General features: G+C 40.6%; 1 protein-coding gene across 4 annotated transcripts in view; it reads left to right on the forward strand.

The window, feature by feature from the left end:
* The first annotated feature begins 1,229 nt into the window (after nucleotides 1–1,229).
* rnf152 (ring finger protein 152) overlaps nucleotides 1,230–13,910 on the forward strand; it is a 58,018-nt gene continuing 45,337 nt past the window's right edge. For 2 of the 4 annotated variants that reach the window (XM_080864264.1, XM_080864263.1), the window contains exon 1: nucleotides 1,305–1,692. The gene's annotated coding sequence lies outside the window, so the exon portion shown is untranslated. Of the gene's footprint in view, nucleotides 1,693–13,910 lie in introns of all 4 variants that reach the window. The other 2 variants (XR_013969505.1, XR_013969506.1) reach the window with 2 other exon arrangements.

Raw genomic sequence — 13,910 nt, forward strand, 5'->3', positions numbered from 1 at the left:
ATTGATTTTCCACCTTGTCCCTTACACACAGAGATTTCTTCATATTCTCTCTGGATGATATTCAAAGTCTTGATTCAACAATTTGTAGATGGAGTTTTGCTGATTTTGTAAACCTCTGCCCATCTTTACTTCTGAGAAACTCTGCCTCTCAAAGATGCTCTTTTTAGACTCCGTCTGTAACTGACCACTTCCCATTTAACCTAATTAGTTGCAAAATATTCCTCCAGCTGTTTATTTTAGTATCACTTACATTTCCAACCCTTTGCTTCCCCTGCTACAACATTCATGAGTTCTGATACCGCCATGAAATTCAAAACAAGCTAATATTTTAATGTCTTAGTTTAAACATTTAATAAGTTCTCTATGTTGTATTTTGTGAATAAAATATGATATTTGCAAACTGTTCCTTTTTTGGAACTGGTGTTTTTAACTAAAGCAGGACATGGAAAGAAACTAAACTTTCAAAGTGAAGCAGGAAGAAAGTAAAAGAGAAATACTGATCACACAGACAATTTGATTCAGGCGGGGAAACACTGAGGGAACTAAAAATACCACTTTGACCAAAACCTACAGTGCATGAAGAGAATTATCATGAAAAGGAATCAAGAATAAAAAAAAAAATCATAATGGCAAACAAGAATCTGAACCACAAAACCCTGGGATCATGGATGCTCAGTCAAAACAGCCCTAGTGTTTAGGTGGGTGGTAGATCCATAGTTTGTAGTTGAATGTCAGCCACTACAGCTGGCAGTGTTTTTATAGTTGAGGTTCACTCACTTATGACATTTCACAGCCGCCCTTATATGGCGTGACAACGACCTGAGCTTCCCTGTTGTTGGAGGAGGCCGCCTGCTGGAGCTATACATGGAAATGGCATGCACGTGGGAACAGCCTTTAGGAAGAAATGGATATAGGAGGAGATTTAGCTTGAAATTAATGACTGCGTGAATGGGCGATACTGGGCAGGCACTTAAAATGTAAAATGGAGGCCACTTAAAAAGTAGGACAACCAAGTTAAAGGAACTTGGGTAACCACGGGGGTTGTTAGGGCTTAAAAGGGGGCACAAATAAGTCTGGACTGGATGGGAGAGCAGAGGTGAAACTGGGTCAAACATCGTGGGTTTTTGTGTATCTAGGGTTCGGATTAATTAATATAATAAGGCATGAAAGGAGCTGGGGGGTGGTTGCGTGGGGTGTAGACATACCCCAGCTTTTCTGAATGGCACTTGTCAAAAAGGACAGACTGTACCCCTCCTCCTCCGGGCATCTGTTTCCACTTTAAAACCGCACATGCCTTTTGCAGAGCAGTTAGAGCCCCAGAGGAGCTCGGGAGTGCAGCAGGACCCGCATCACATCGCAGCGCAGCCTGTTTTACTCTGATACCTGCAGCCTGTGATGTATTTATTTATACACATTATTTTGTCTTCCCCTGACAGTGAGAGGGCGTATCCGCTTTGAGAAGGAGGCTGAGCGAGTACAGCGTGAGTGCAAGGAGTGGGAGGGCTGGTTGGAAACACGGGATGAAAACAGTGGAGAGCCACGCCGCCCACTAAACAAGCCGAAGCGCGTACCAACAATTTCGCAACCACCTCTTCTGCTGCTGCTGCTGGTGCCCTGCTTAAATCTACAGAGGAGCGGTGAAGAGCAGACATCCGCCGTCATACATCAGGCAGACAGAGGAACTAACAAAAGGTAAGCGCCGTGTCTCTCTTCCTCTTATCTCTTAAAACGGTGATTTGGTGAGTGAAGCCTGGTCTAAGGGGTTCGAAACACGGAAGAAACAAGTTATCATGAGAGAGAGGATTGCTTTGTTTTGTCGTGCAAAGGTAGGAGCAGCATCCCCGTTGTTTGGCTTTGTCTGCTCACTTTTGCGTGCGCATTGTGCTCGGAGATTCGCGCAACACGGAATGCATGATAGTGACTTTATTTAGGTACTTATTTTAGGAAAATGAATATTTTAGCAGTGTGCACTTTTGCAAAAGCACAAGAAGTTCCTGTACGAGCGGATTTACCTTCCTCTTTGTTTCTTTATCGCACTTCCTTTGTGTTGTTATCAGGATCCCTGCGCCTTCATCAAACTGCCCTTACCAGTATGCACTTCGGTAATTGGGTCTGCTCAGCTTTATCTGCCCGCTGTGTTTACTGAGACTGCGAGAATTCATGTTTAAACGCTGATGTCCTCAAACACTGCCTGAATTTTATTCTGTAAATGGTTTTTAACAACCTACAATAAGTGAAGCGCCCCAGCTGTGCCACAGGCCATCCATGTTGTGCTTTACGCAGCGCTTGTTGTGCCTTTTCAGCAAGAAGACACAGGGTCATTTCATGAAACTGTGCACTGTGATTACCACTAATCTAAATGTAAACTTTGATCTAACCCAGTCTTAATCTTCCCTATGACATTGTCATTTATTTATTTATTTTTTCAGCTGCCAGACTTCATGCAGCGTTTAGGATGTTTGCGCTCCTACCTAATTTTGGGCTTTAGCTTAATTATCTGGAACTATTATCACAGTTTTATTTCCCTGTTGCGCAAATAATTAAACGTTTACTGCTTTATAACCTGTCCTCCCCCCCCTTTTCTTAACAAAAAAAAAGACACTTTCAGCAGGCGACAGTCTGTCAGCTCTTCCAAATGTGAGAATTTGGCTGCTAAATTTAATTATTTGAAAAATACCAAGAAGTTTGAACACCAGTGAAGGATCCATTTCAAAGGGCCACAGGGTTGACAGTTAACTGTAGCCTTTTATATAAAGTTAAATTTAAAAAAGATGTGAAAAGAATCTGCATTGTCTAATAACCAGCAGGGTGTGACTCCTCTGGTTTCTAATCCATTGTTGAAATCTATGGGAAAACAGCCCCAGGCCTCTTGAGCCTGACTAACCACTTTACTTTACGGGATTTACGTATTATTTAATATGATGTGATGATTATTTTGTAATTCTTGGTCACAAATTAGAGTAAAAAAGCAGAAGAACAGAAGGCATTCTTAAGAAGAGGGTTACTTTGTCATTGACAGGTCAGTGAGCGTAGCTTCTTGTCCTGCACTCGTCAATCTGGTTTCAAATTGCTAGGATGAATGCAAAAAAGCTTTGAAAACATGACTCCACTAACCAGTGCTCCAGGTCTGTTTGCAGTGTTGCTTACTATTATCACTATTAGCTTGTGACACATGTCAGTTGGTTGAGTTAGCACACTTTTAAATAAGTCTTATGTTTGCAGGCTAGCATTAGATTTATCCGATTGTTGAGTTGGCTCGCTCCTAACAAGTTACATATTAGTTACTATAATAGCAAGTTGCTAACCTAAGTTAGCCACTTGAACTAGCTTTATCTTAAAAGATCAGATATTAGCACTTAAATGTTAGCTTTGTCAGTGGTTTGCTATACAGGGTGTGTGTGTGTATGTATATATATATATGTGTGTGTGTGTGTGTGTGTGTGTGTGTGTGTGTGTGTGTGTGTGTGTGTGTATATATATATATATATATATATATATATATATATATATATATATATATATATATATATATATATATATATATATATATAAAAATTAGTTTTATTAGCTACTCTAAATAGGCCACGTGTTAGCTAATTTTAGGTTGTTGAGTTAATGCTAATTTGATTAAATATTAATGAAGAAATAGTAGTTTTGGTAGATTGTTGGGTTGGTTCATGTTTATTAGATAACAGCTAGCATTAACTGATTCAGTTAAGCACATTTTTACCTGGCAGTTTTTACGTAAATAGTTGGAGTGGTTTAATTTTGTGTGCAAAAGTTCTCTTAATTCAGGCTTATTAAACAGTTGGTGCAGCTAGGCCCAGGGCCTTTTGCCTCGTTATACCTGCCAAACTGGCAGGATTTAATGTTAATGACATTAATTGAAATGAATTAACAGTGTTTATTAAATGCTGTTTAAATGAACAGGGTTCGGCGTTGGTGACTCATCAGGAGATGTTGCAGAGCAAGCAAGTAGGCATGGTACAGAAAAGACAGAATATCAGACTGAGTGCAACAGGAGAAATGTTTAACTTTAAGAGTTCATTCAGTGCAGTCATCCTGCTACAACCTTACACTTATATTATTAAAAGACAAAATATCTCCCCAAGTTACACAGTTTTCATCTATTGGCTCAAACTAGCTTTACATTGCTGCAGTTTTGTTTCTTCTTTGTCAACACCATCTAATTAGAAGTTGTTCCTCCAAACAAAAGCCACATGTATTCATAAGTTGCTTGTTTACTGGGAAGAGTTGTGGTAACCCGTCAACCTGCCTGAAAAGAAAGTTTGGCAGTGAGAGTCAAAACAAATCTGATTGTACTCTGCACTTGAAATGTGATGGATTTGACAAGCTTGGCCAAACAAACCAAACAAAAACAAACCAAAAAAATGTACATGTTCTCCTCTCACAGATTTGGGCTTGCAGTAATTTAAAAGCTGCTGAGGTATTTCACAGAGACATTGCGGTCTTTGTTTTAGGCAAAAAGAACAAAAGTCTGGAGCTGCAGTTTAGGTGTATCACTTAATTCAAGGAACCACTCTCCCCTTCACTTTTTGCAATTTTTATCGAACCTCTAGTAGCAGCATTTAGACAGGCTACAACAATTAAGGGCATAAAATGTAAGAACATAGAACATAAAATCAGTCTCTATGCGGATGATGTGTTGCTTTTTCTGCAAAACACACAAACCAACCTCTCTGAGGTAATTACTCTAATAAACTGGTTTTCAAGAGTTTCAGATTATTCAATTAACTGGTCAAAATCTACAGTTCTTCCCATTAACTGCTCCTTCCATAATTCTTCCTCTGCCCCACTACAATCTGGAAATATTAAATATTTAGGTATTAATGTTTCTCCTAAGCTTTCAGACTTAACTAAATTAAACCACATCCCACTTCTAAAGAAAGTAGAAGGCGATCTGACTAGATGGAAATCGTTACCCATATCACTCATGGGAAGGGTCGCCACTATAAAAATGATGATCTTGCCAAAAATAAATTACTTATTTTTGATGAGCCCTAACAAACCATCACAAGATTTGTTCAGATCTCTGGATTCATATATTTCTAAATTCCTTTGGAAAGATAAACCCCCGCGTATCAGCTTAAAAACGCTACAAAGAACCAAGGATAGGGGAGGATTAGATCTGCCTAATTTTCACCAATACTTCTTAGCCAACAGGCTTCAGTTAATCTCAGAATGGTTAAAACATACCTTCTTAGATGAGCCCTGGCTAGATGTTGAACAGGCACTATGCAATGATCTAGAGATTTCAGACCTACCATTTATTAGCTCAAACATCAAAAGACATGAATGCTTTAAAAGCATCAACATCAGCTTTTCTCTGACAGCATGGTGGGAGTTTCTAAAAATAACGGAGTCTTCATTAATCCCATGCAAACGTACACCTATCTGGAATAACCCTGACATATTACAAAACAATAATATGATTAATTTCCCAGAATGGAGTTGTAAAGGAATTAAATACTTAGAACATATATTAGAGGGAAACAAATTTATTCCATTTGACAGACTAGTTGCACAATATGGGATCAACAAGAAAAGATTTTTAGAATATCAACAAATTAAATCCATAGTAAAAAAGAAATTTAACCTCAGTCAAGTTGAATTACAAACACCACCAAGTGCGGTACATTTTCTTACTCTTAAACCCCCCAAATTATTATCTAAAATATACAGAACACTTTTTAAATTAGATGAATCAATATCCCTTCCTATTGCAAAGTGGGAAGCAGATTTATCAGTCAGCTTAGACCAAAACTTCTGGTCTCAGGTATGCTTAAAAACCTTTAAATTGATTAAAAATCCCAGTCTGCAATTAATACAATACAAAACACTACATAGAGTGCACTATACAGGTCATCGGATGTTCAAGATGGACTTTACATCTTCCAACAACTGCTCACACTGTCAAGGCAATACACCAGACAATTACATCCACGCTCTTTGGTTCTGTCCACCAGTGCAGAAGTTTTGGCACGAGATATGTGAAGACTTATCAAAGTGTCTGAAATGTAAAATTCCAACCTCCCCTTTAGTGTGCTTGTTGGGAAAATTGGATGAGGTCACTACAGAAACTAATACAGTCCACATGGTTTTTACGGCCCTATGCATCGCCAAGAAAACAGTCCTCATGAACTGGAAAAATAAAAATAATCTTAATTCTAGCCAATATAGAAACCATCTAATAGATCACATTAGTCTCGATATAGCCTCTGCCACCACATTAGATCAATCCCTCTGGGCTCCTTTGATCGGCTCCATCACCTAGTGGGGGTAGGGGGTCGTGGTTTTGTCCCACCTTAGCTACTGTGGTTGATGTGGAGTTGGGACGGGCTTAGGGCGCCTGGAGGACCCCTAGAGACGTTATCCCTGGAGGGCTTAACCCGGGGGTTGTGTTCATAACCTGGTTAGTGGCTCTGGTTGCTCTTAGAGGTTGTTCTCCTCGTGGCTGCGTGCAGCGGGGCTGGAGGATGGTCTGTACTGGTGGACGTAGGTTACTGGCCTGGTGGCCTGGCTGCCCCTGAGTGGATCCGGGGCAGGTGTGGGGGTTTGGGGTTCGGGGGTGCTTCGCCTCCGTGCTGGGGCTCTGGCTGGGCCTTGGGGGCTTCGGTCCTCGTCGGTGTGTCACCGAGGTTGTGGGCGGGTGGGTGCACGGGGGCTCAGCCCTGGCGCAGGGGGCCTCTGGTGCATCCGGCTAACTGGGGGGCTCTTCAACTGGCGGGGAGGTTGTTCCATCCTTGCAGGAGTCCACTCTGCAGGTGGGGGAGAGACATAGGAGAGGTGGAGAATAAACTTAACCTGGGTGTCTGTTGTCTTGTATAGTCTGGGAGACGATTGAATGTTGGGGTGGGTACAGTTTCCTCTGCAGTGGGGTAGGGTGGGCTGCCCTGGGTCCTGTGGGGCTTGGCAATTAATCTTTTTTTAGAAAAAAAAATTCAAGGAACCAGACGTGCAAAATTTTATAGTGCTTTGTATGTGAGAAATAAACACACAGAGTGAAAATCTCATAAATCTTAGGAAGTAATGCAAATGGAATGTTTTTTTTTTCTCCTCTGGTTATGTGGTCATACTAGATGGTCAAAAGTATATGGACAGGTTTTACGTATATTAGTTTGGACTAAAGGGAAGCCTTAAAGATGACTTGCTTTGCTCATTTACAGCTGTGCATTTTCACCCTTGTTTCTCACAGAGTGGCTTTTCACACACACAGTTGAAATTAATCTATATTTGTCTTCTTCTGGTCCTTGTTGCAGCCCCCTTATAAGCCAACTTTCTTTTTAGTAACAAATCACAGCAATTTTAACAGACTTTCAAGGGAACAATGTAACATCTCTGCCCTACATTTCCATGCAGTCCTTGTTAGAAGTCCAGGTTATGCAGAGTCGCACACTTCAGCACCAGTGCGACTAAATCTCTGGGGGAATATGTCGCCTTATATCACCAACACTTACAAATATTTACTTGGCTTCATCCAGCAGCTGCCTGCCTTCTGCGAGCAGTCAGAGGGAATGAAGGTAAACACTGCCTTTAAGTTTGCTGAGGCAAGGATCCTTAGAAACATGCACAGCTTTCAGACTGTCCTCTGGAGAGCTTAACTCGTCCTGGCATCTTATTCCAGCTGCTTGTCTCTTTCTCTGCTCTTGGGTAGATGTTTGATATTTAACATCATAAAATGTTGCACGTTCATTCAGTGTCAGTTGAAACGGGGAGATTATTTTTCAACCCTGCAGGTTAAGGTTTTTGTAACAGCTTGCCGGTGCTGGGTTTTTGACTTCAGAATTATTTACGGCATAGATTTACCAATGCTCACTGAAAGATTCCTCGCAGGTTCTTTATTCATATTTGATAGAATAGCGCCACACAGTTGCTACACATCCGTGATGTGATATCCCCATTCCACCACATCCCAAAGATGCTCTTTTGGATTGAGGTCATGAGTGACCGTGGAGGTCACTGGAGGTCAAGTGAGGGTTGTCATACAGTGAACTCATTATCATGTCATGATGCTCAGCTTGTGCGGAGTCCAGAGTGTGCCTAGAGAATATCCTCCATGATCAGACTGAACCATTCATACAAGGAAGGATGGATCCATGTTTTCATGTCGTTTATATGAAATCCTGAAGCTACCATCTGAATGTCGGAGCAGAAATCAAGACTCATCACACCAGGCAATGTTTATTTCAATTTTCTATTCTCCAACTTTGATGAACTTGTGTGAACAGCAGCCTCAGATTCTTCTTAGCTGACAGGAGTGGTCTTCTGCTGCTGTAGCCCATCTGCTTCAAGGTTTGAGGTGCACTCAGAGATGCTCTTCTGCAGGCTGTGGTCATAATGAGGTGTTATTTGAGTTACCATTGCTTTCTGTTATGTTCAGAGCTCTAGCATGAGTAAGGTATTTTCATCCAGTGAACTGTCACTCACTGGATATTTTCTCTTTTTCAAATCGGTCTCTGTAAACTCTGGAGATGGTTTTGTGTGAACGTCCCTGTACATCAGCAGACTCTGAAAAAACTCAGACCAAAAACCATGCAACATTCAAAGTCACATTTTTTTTTTTTCCATATTCTGCTGCGCAATTTGCTCTTCAACAGGTTATTTTGACCATGCATTGAATTGCTGCCACATGATTGGTTGATTAGACATTTGCCTTAACAAACAGTTGAAGAGGTGTGCATTCACAAAAATTCAACAAATTGCCTACGCATCAAACCATGAGCAAAGGCATGAGCACATCAACTGATCTTTGATCCTGTATAGCTCACAGTGTTATGCAGCCCTGCCTTCTCGTGTAAATTTTAACACTCATAAATCACAAACTTACTTTGCATTTTTTTTCTGCACCTACACTGATTGGTGAGCCACAGTTGGAGTTTGCAAAGATTCATTTTGAGTTGGTTAAATATGACAGGTAGGTCAAATTTGAGGCATTTGATATATCAACCTGATGCTAATGCAATATTAATAAACATCCTCCTTAACCAGATATTTTCCCCCCTTGTTTCTGTTAGCTCTCTGGGGATCTTCAGTCCAGCTCTCTGTGCTCCCTCCATACATCATTTCTCTCCTTTTTTCTCTTTCCATTTTCCAAAAGCGCACTTCCGCTGTCTCCTCCATTAATTTCTCCTCTCCCAGGACGTTGGCAGGTCCGCTTCCACCTTTCCCTCTGCTTCATTTGCATCTTGGCTCCACACGGCTGCCCAAGTGTTTTCTGGGAGTCAGGTGGCTAATTGGTTCCCATCTGTTGGGAGAAGGCGGCCTTTACGGGATGGTGGGTAATTTGTGTCAGGAGTTTTACCATATTGATTGAGTTCTTTCCTTTTGTTTCCTTTATGCTGCCTGAGCTCTGTGTTGAGTTGCCTGTTTTCTGCTGCTCTGCCTTTCATAGAAGTGAAGACTGTTCACCTGCAAGCTTTATTTTCACTTGTTTCTGAGGAGAAGTACATCAAGGCTTGTGCTTCAATTTTTGGCTGCTCCTCTGTGTTAATAGTTTCACAATCCTTATCTGCAGCATGAGTTTCTCTCTGTGTAAAGATAACTCTGAGAGGAGGAAGTGGTTGGATCTAGCATGGGCCCAGCAAACCAAAACAGGAAGTGGCAGGAAACACTGAAACGCTTGTTGAGACACACGCGAGAGCCATGAAAAGGACATTTTGTTTACTTCGGAGCTACCTGAAGTCGGGGACATAATTTCACACAGCAGCCCGGGAGACTGCTGGCTCTCTTCCATACAGCACTTTACTGCAGCAGTTTAACATTCAGTATTAACAGAGATGACTGTGTTTAGCCTCAGGGGGCTGCAAAGAACCAGCATGGTGAGGGGTGAGGGCGGGGGGAGGGGTGGCGGTGTCTGGGCTGAGTTGTGATTTGCCAGTGTGGGCGAGCGACAGACTGACTGCAGTGTTAAGTTGGAGCGTTGCAGATTCTGTGATAACTTACCAAATGATGGGGTGCCTGGCAAGGACGAGATGCTCTGTGGTTGTGCCCCAAAGCTGTTGATTTGGTGGATGCATGACTATTGGCATATTCTCCCTTAGCGGTGCAACGGGTCAAAAGTCTCATGGATTGGATCGGATCACGGTTTTAAGTCACGGATCGGATCAATTTTTGGATCAGCAAAAAAAAAAACAAAAAAAAAAACACAAAAATTTAACATTTACTTTTTTAGTTATTGAAGTATTTTTTGCCTGTTAAAAACATTCAACTCAAGACTCATTCCACGCAATTATTTAAAAAAAAAAAATGGTACAATATAGGGCTTTGTATCTACCACTCAATTCAATTCAATTTTATTTATAAAGCGCCAAATCACAACAACAGTCACCTCAAGGCGCTTTATATTGTAAGGTAGACCCTACAATAATACATACCGCTCATTATATCGCACTCCGCTGTGATCGGATTGATCGGATCGGATTACGGATCAACCGTGATCCGTTGCACCACTATTCTCCCTCACTATCATCGCCTCTCGGCTGTATTAACTTTGCTAATTTTGCATTTCATGTATTTTTAGTTTTAATTCAAAGGTTTTATTGCAGACAAGGTGCAACATCTGGGCCACTTGATGCTGTGTTTGTAAGAATATCAAGCATGTCTGTCGTATTCTATCTTTTGAAGTGTTTTTATTGCAATTATGTAACCAGTAATATAGTTTGCTGTGTGGTGCAGTTAGTCTGCAAACTCCAAGCCCCCCCCCCCCCCCCCCCCCCCAAAAAAAGCAGTCATTATGTAAGTGCAAAAAACTGTAGTTCCTTTAGTGGCCACTGGAGTCAATCCCAGTAGACTCCCATTTATACAAAAGTGGTTAAAGCTTAAAAATGAATGTGATTGATGCTTTGATTTAGGGCATGGGCAGCTGTAGCCAACCAGTGTGTTTGGCTGATGGAGTGTTTGTAAGAGTTGTAATATAATTTTCTGTGAGGTAGAGAACATCCAGTAAGTTTGTGGTTCAGTTTTAGCGAGTACATTTCTAGTATTTTATTTATATCCTACTAATCCGCGTCTCTGTGTGTTACAACTATAAGTTGATAAATGCAGGTTGGCTGCGTTTGCTGATAACTTGGCGCTCCTCTTGTCCAAATATGGGCACATCTAGCTCCCAAAAACCCACATAGCAGCAGCCATGATGCAAACATTTAAGTACAACAAACAAAGTTTGCTGAGTAACTGGTTTCCTGTTCAGTATTCTGGAGTCATATGACTGCTAACCACATGATGTTGACTAACTTTAAGTTCCCTAACTATAATAAATATGACGTGTCTGGGAAGTATTGACAGGTGTCTCAATCTGGTAGATAAAAAAAAGAGACCATCAGCTACAGGTTGAGACGGCAGTCGGTTTGTATTCTTCTGATACATCAGTCGCCTTCCTTCCCCACTTGTGAGCATGTGTGCATCACATCCTGTCTCTGTAAACCTGCTAGAGTGAAGTTTTATGACATTTTATTAAAATTACAAAGGCACAATGATGAAATCCATGTTTTACCCCCTGAATGTGAGTTTTCATTGGAAAGTGTGAGTTGCTATTGTGTAAATACCTTTTTCACACTGCACATTCTGCATCTTCATGTTATTAATGTAATGACTGAAAAAGCATTTGTGTTTTTGTGTTATTATTAAAAAAACTGAACAAGATTAAGTGTTTTCAGGAGACATTTGCATAACAAGAAGAGGGAAATAAACCCCTGCCACAAATTAGCTTCATTTAATGTGGATCTGAGTACCAAACAAGCGTTTAGGGAGAACTTTAAGGTTATAGAAAGATTTTAAGAGCCCACTCATTAAATATTCCTTTAACTGTCTGTTTTTAATGGACCTAATTTGCAACTAAACAAACATTTGTGTCAGGTAATTTTCTTTTAGTCTCTTAACTGATTGCTTTGAACGTATTTGGCACCTTTTTTATGATTTTACTTTTATTCTCTGACAGAAAAATTAAAACATTTCCTCCTTCATTTCTTATTTTGAAGTGTCCCTTTTGAGATTTCAGCAGTACTTTATGATCTACATTACCTTGATATAATGATTAAGTATTAGATTACTGTATGTTTTCATCTCTTGCCGTTACCTCTGACTGTTCAGGACGAGCTCTCAATCACTCTGCATCTGTGTGTTTCTACTCATAAAGTTCATCACACCATCCCCTCTGAGAGAGCCGCCAGTGATGAATCAATTTCAAGCTCTTTTTGAGAGCTTCCCGACACTCGGTGGGGTGCCAGTGTTGACCTTGTGTAATGAGGGAAGGTTTCCATATCTGCAAGTTATAAAAAAAAAAAAAAAAGTGAATAGCATGAGGAGATGGTGAATGGTGCACTGCTTGGGTAAATTTAATTTGGCATAAAAGAAAAAGGAAAGAGGAGAGAAATGATGAGCTGGTGTGTGGCAGTAGAGGGAAGATGAGAGAAGTAAGTGACATTGTTAGAGCACCACAAATTGAGACACTTTCAGAGAATTGCACACATCAGTATGTTTTAATGCCGTTATCGTTTTTACTTTCCTGATATCAACGATTTGATTGCTTGCACCAGGCTTGTGAGCTGATACCGCCGTGTTTCTCCTTCCCGCGGCCTGACAGTCGATTTGTTTAGCTGCTGTAATCTAAAATGACTTGCATGCATGCATAGAGACTCGTACATCCATCCTTAATGACACCATTTAATGCTTTTTTTTTTTTTTAATTTTATTCCCTTTGGAGGAGTGCTGTGTACCTGTGGCCACGGATTCCTGAAAAGGAATCCGTGGCCACAGCTCGAATGTTGTGTAGACTTCCGTCTTGGACTCTAGCAAGGAAAAATATGCGTACAAAGTATCTGATATCTAAATCTCGCTTGTTGAGATTTGAGCCTGTAAAAACCTGAGCTGGAGACCATAACTTATGCTGTTGTTCCTGTTGGTAAGGTGAAGAGTGTGAAAGGTACAGTACTGTGCAAAAATCTTAACCTGGACTTTGTCTGCTTTTTCACGTATTGTAAGTCCGGGTCTTGTACTTGACCTTTTTCTGATGATGTTTCTTTTTAAACCAACATTGAATTCTTTGAACAAAGGGTTTACTAGATATCATACTGCTGTATTACCCATCCATCTAGAAGCTTTAAAAAAAAAAAAAATCAATACATTTTTTCTACAACAGAAAAGCAATGAACATTGTGCTTATTCTTTTGTAATGGAAATGAAAGTGAAAGAAGAGCCCATTCTCACTCCTGGGGCGTAGCATAGCGACGTTTTGTCACGTCCCGTGGCGTTCCAGCCGTAACCTTATCCCTAACCATAACCATAACCTTATTCCTAACATTAACCAGACGTTAAATGATGTAAAATAGTGTTTTCCAAAGCGATTTGAAGAAAATGAACGAACATGTGTAGATTGAGTCCAAACAGTTCTCATGTGTTCTCCTTTTTCCGATGTCGTCATTTAGGAACGTGTTGGGTACCCGAAAACGAAATATGTTGACGATTTGTCACCTAGCGTAAAATGTTACGCTTTGGGAGTGAGAACGTGTTGGAAAGAAAGATGGTGAGAGGTAAAGCATTCAAATGCAGCTTACTGTCACTAAGAATGAATTGTGGAGTTGTTGACTCAAGTGTTAAATGGATAACAATATATCCATTAAGACAAGTGCAGGGTGCCCATAATTAAACAAGTCATCATCAGCTTTCTCTATTGTGTTAGCCAAGGAGAGCCACTTTGTTTAGATAATTATTAGCGAAGAGATAATTTGGCACTTGTGTTCGTGTAATGGTGGTCCGTTGACCCACACGGCTTGATCAGGCAAGCGCTGGATGACTAAACTGTCGAGTTAACGATTGGGCTGACTTTTTCTACGGAGCTGCCATATTGTGACCACAGAAAGTGATTTTTATAGTGCTTGTTCACTATTTGAATA

This window comes from Rhamphochromis sp. 'chilingali' (genome assembly GCF_963969265.1).
Source record: "Rhamphochromis sp. 'chilingali' genome assembly, chromosome: 18".
NCBI classification, from domain to species: domain Eukaryota; kingdom Metazoa; phylum Chordata; class Actinopteri; order Cichliformes; family Cichlidae; genus Rhamphochromis; species Rhamphochromis sp. 'chilingali'.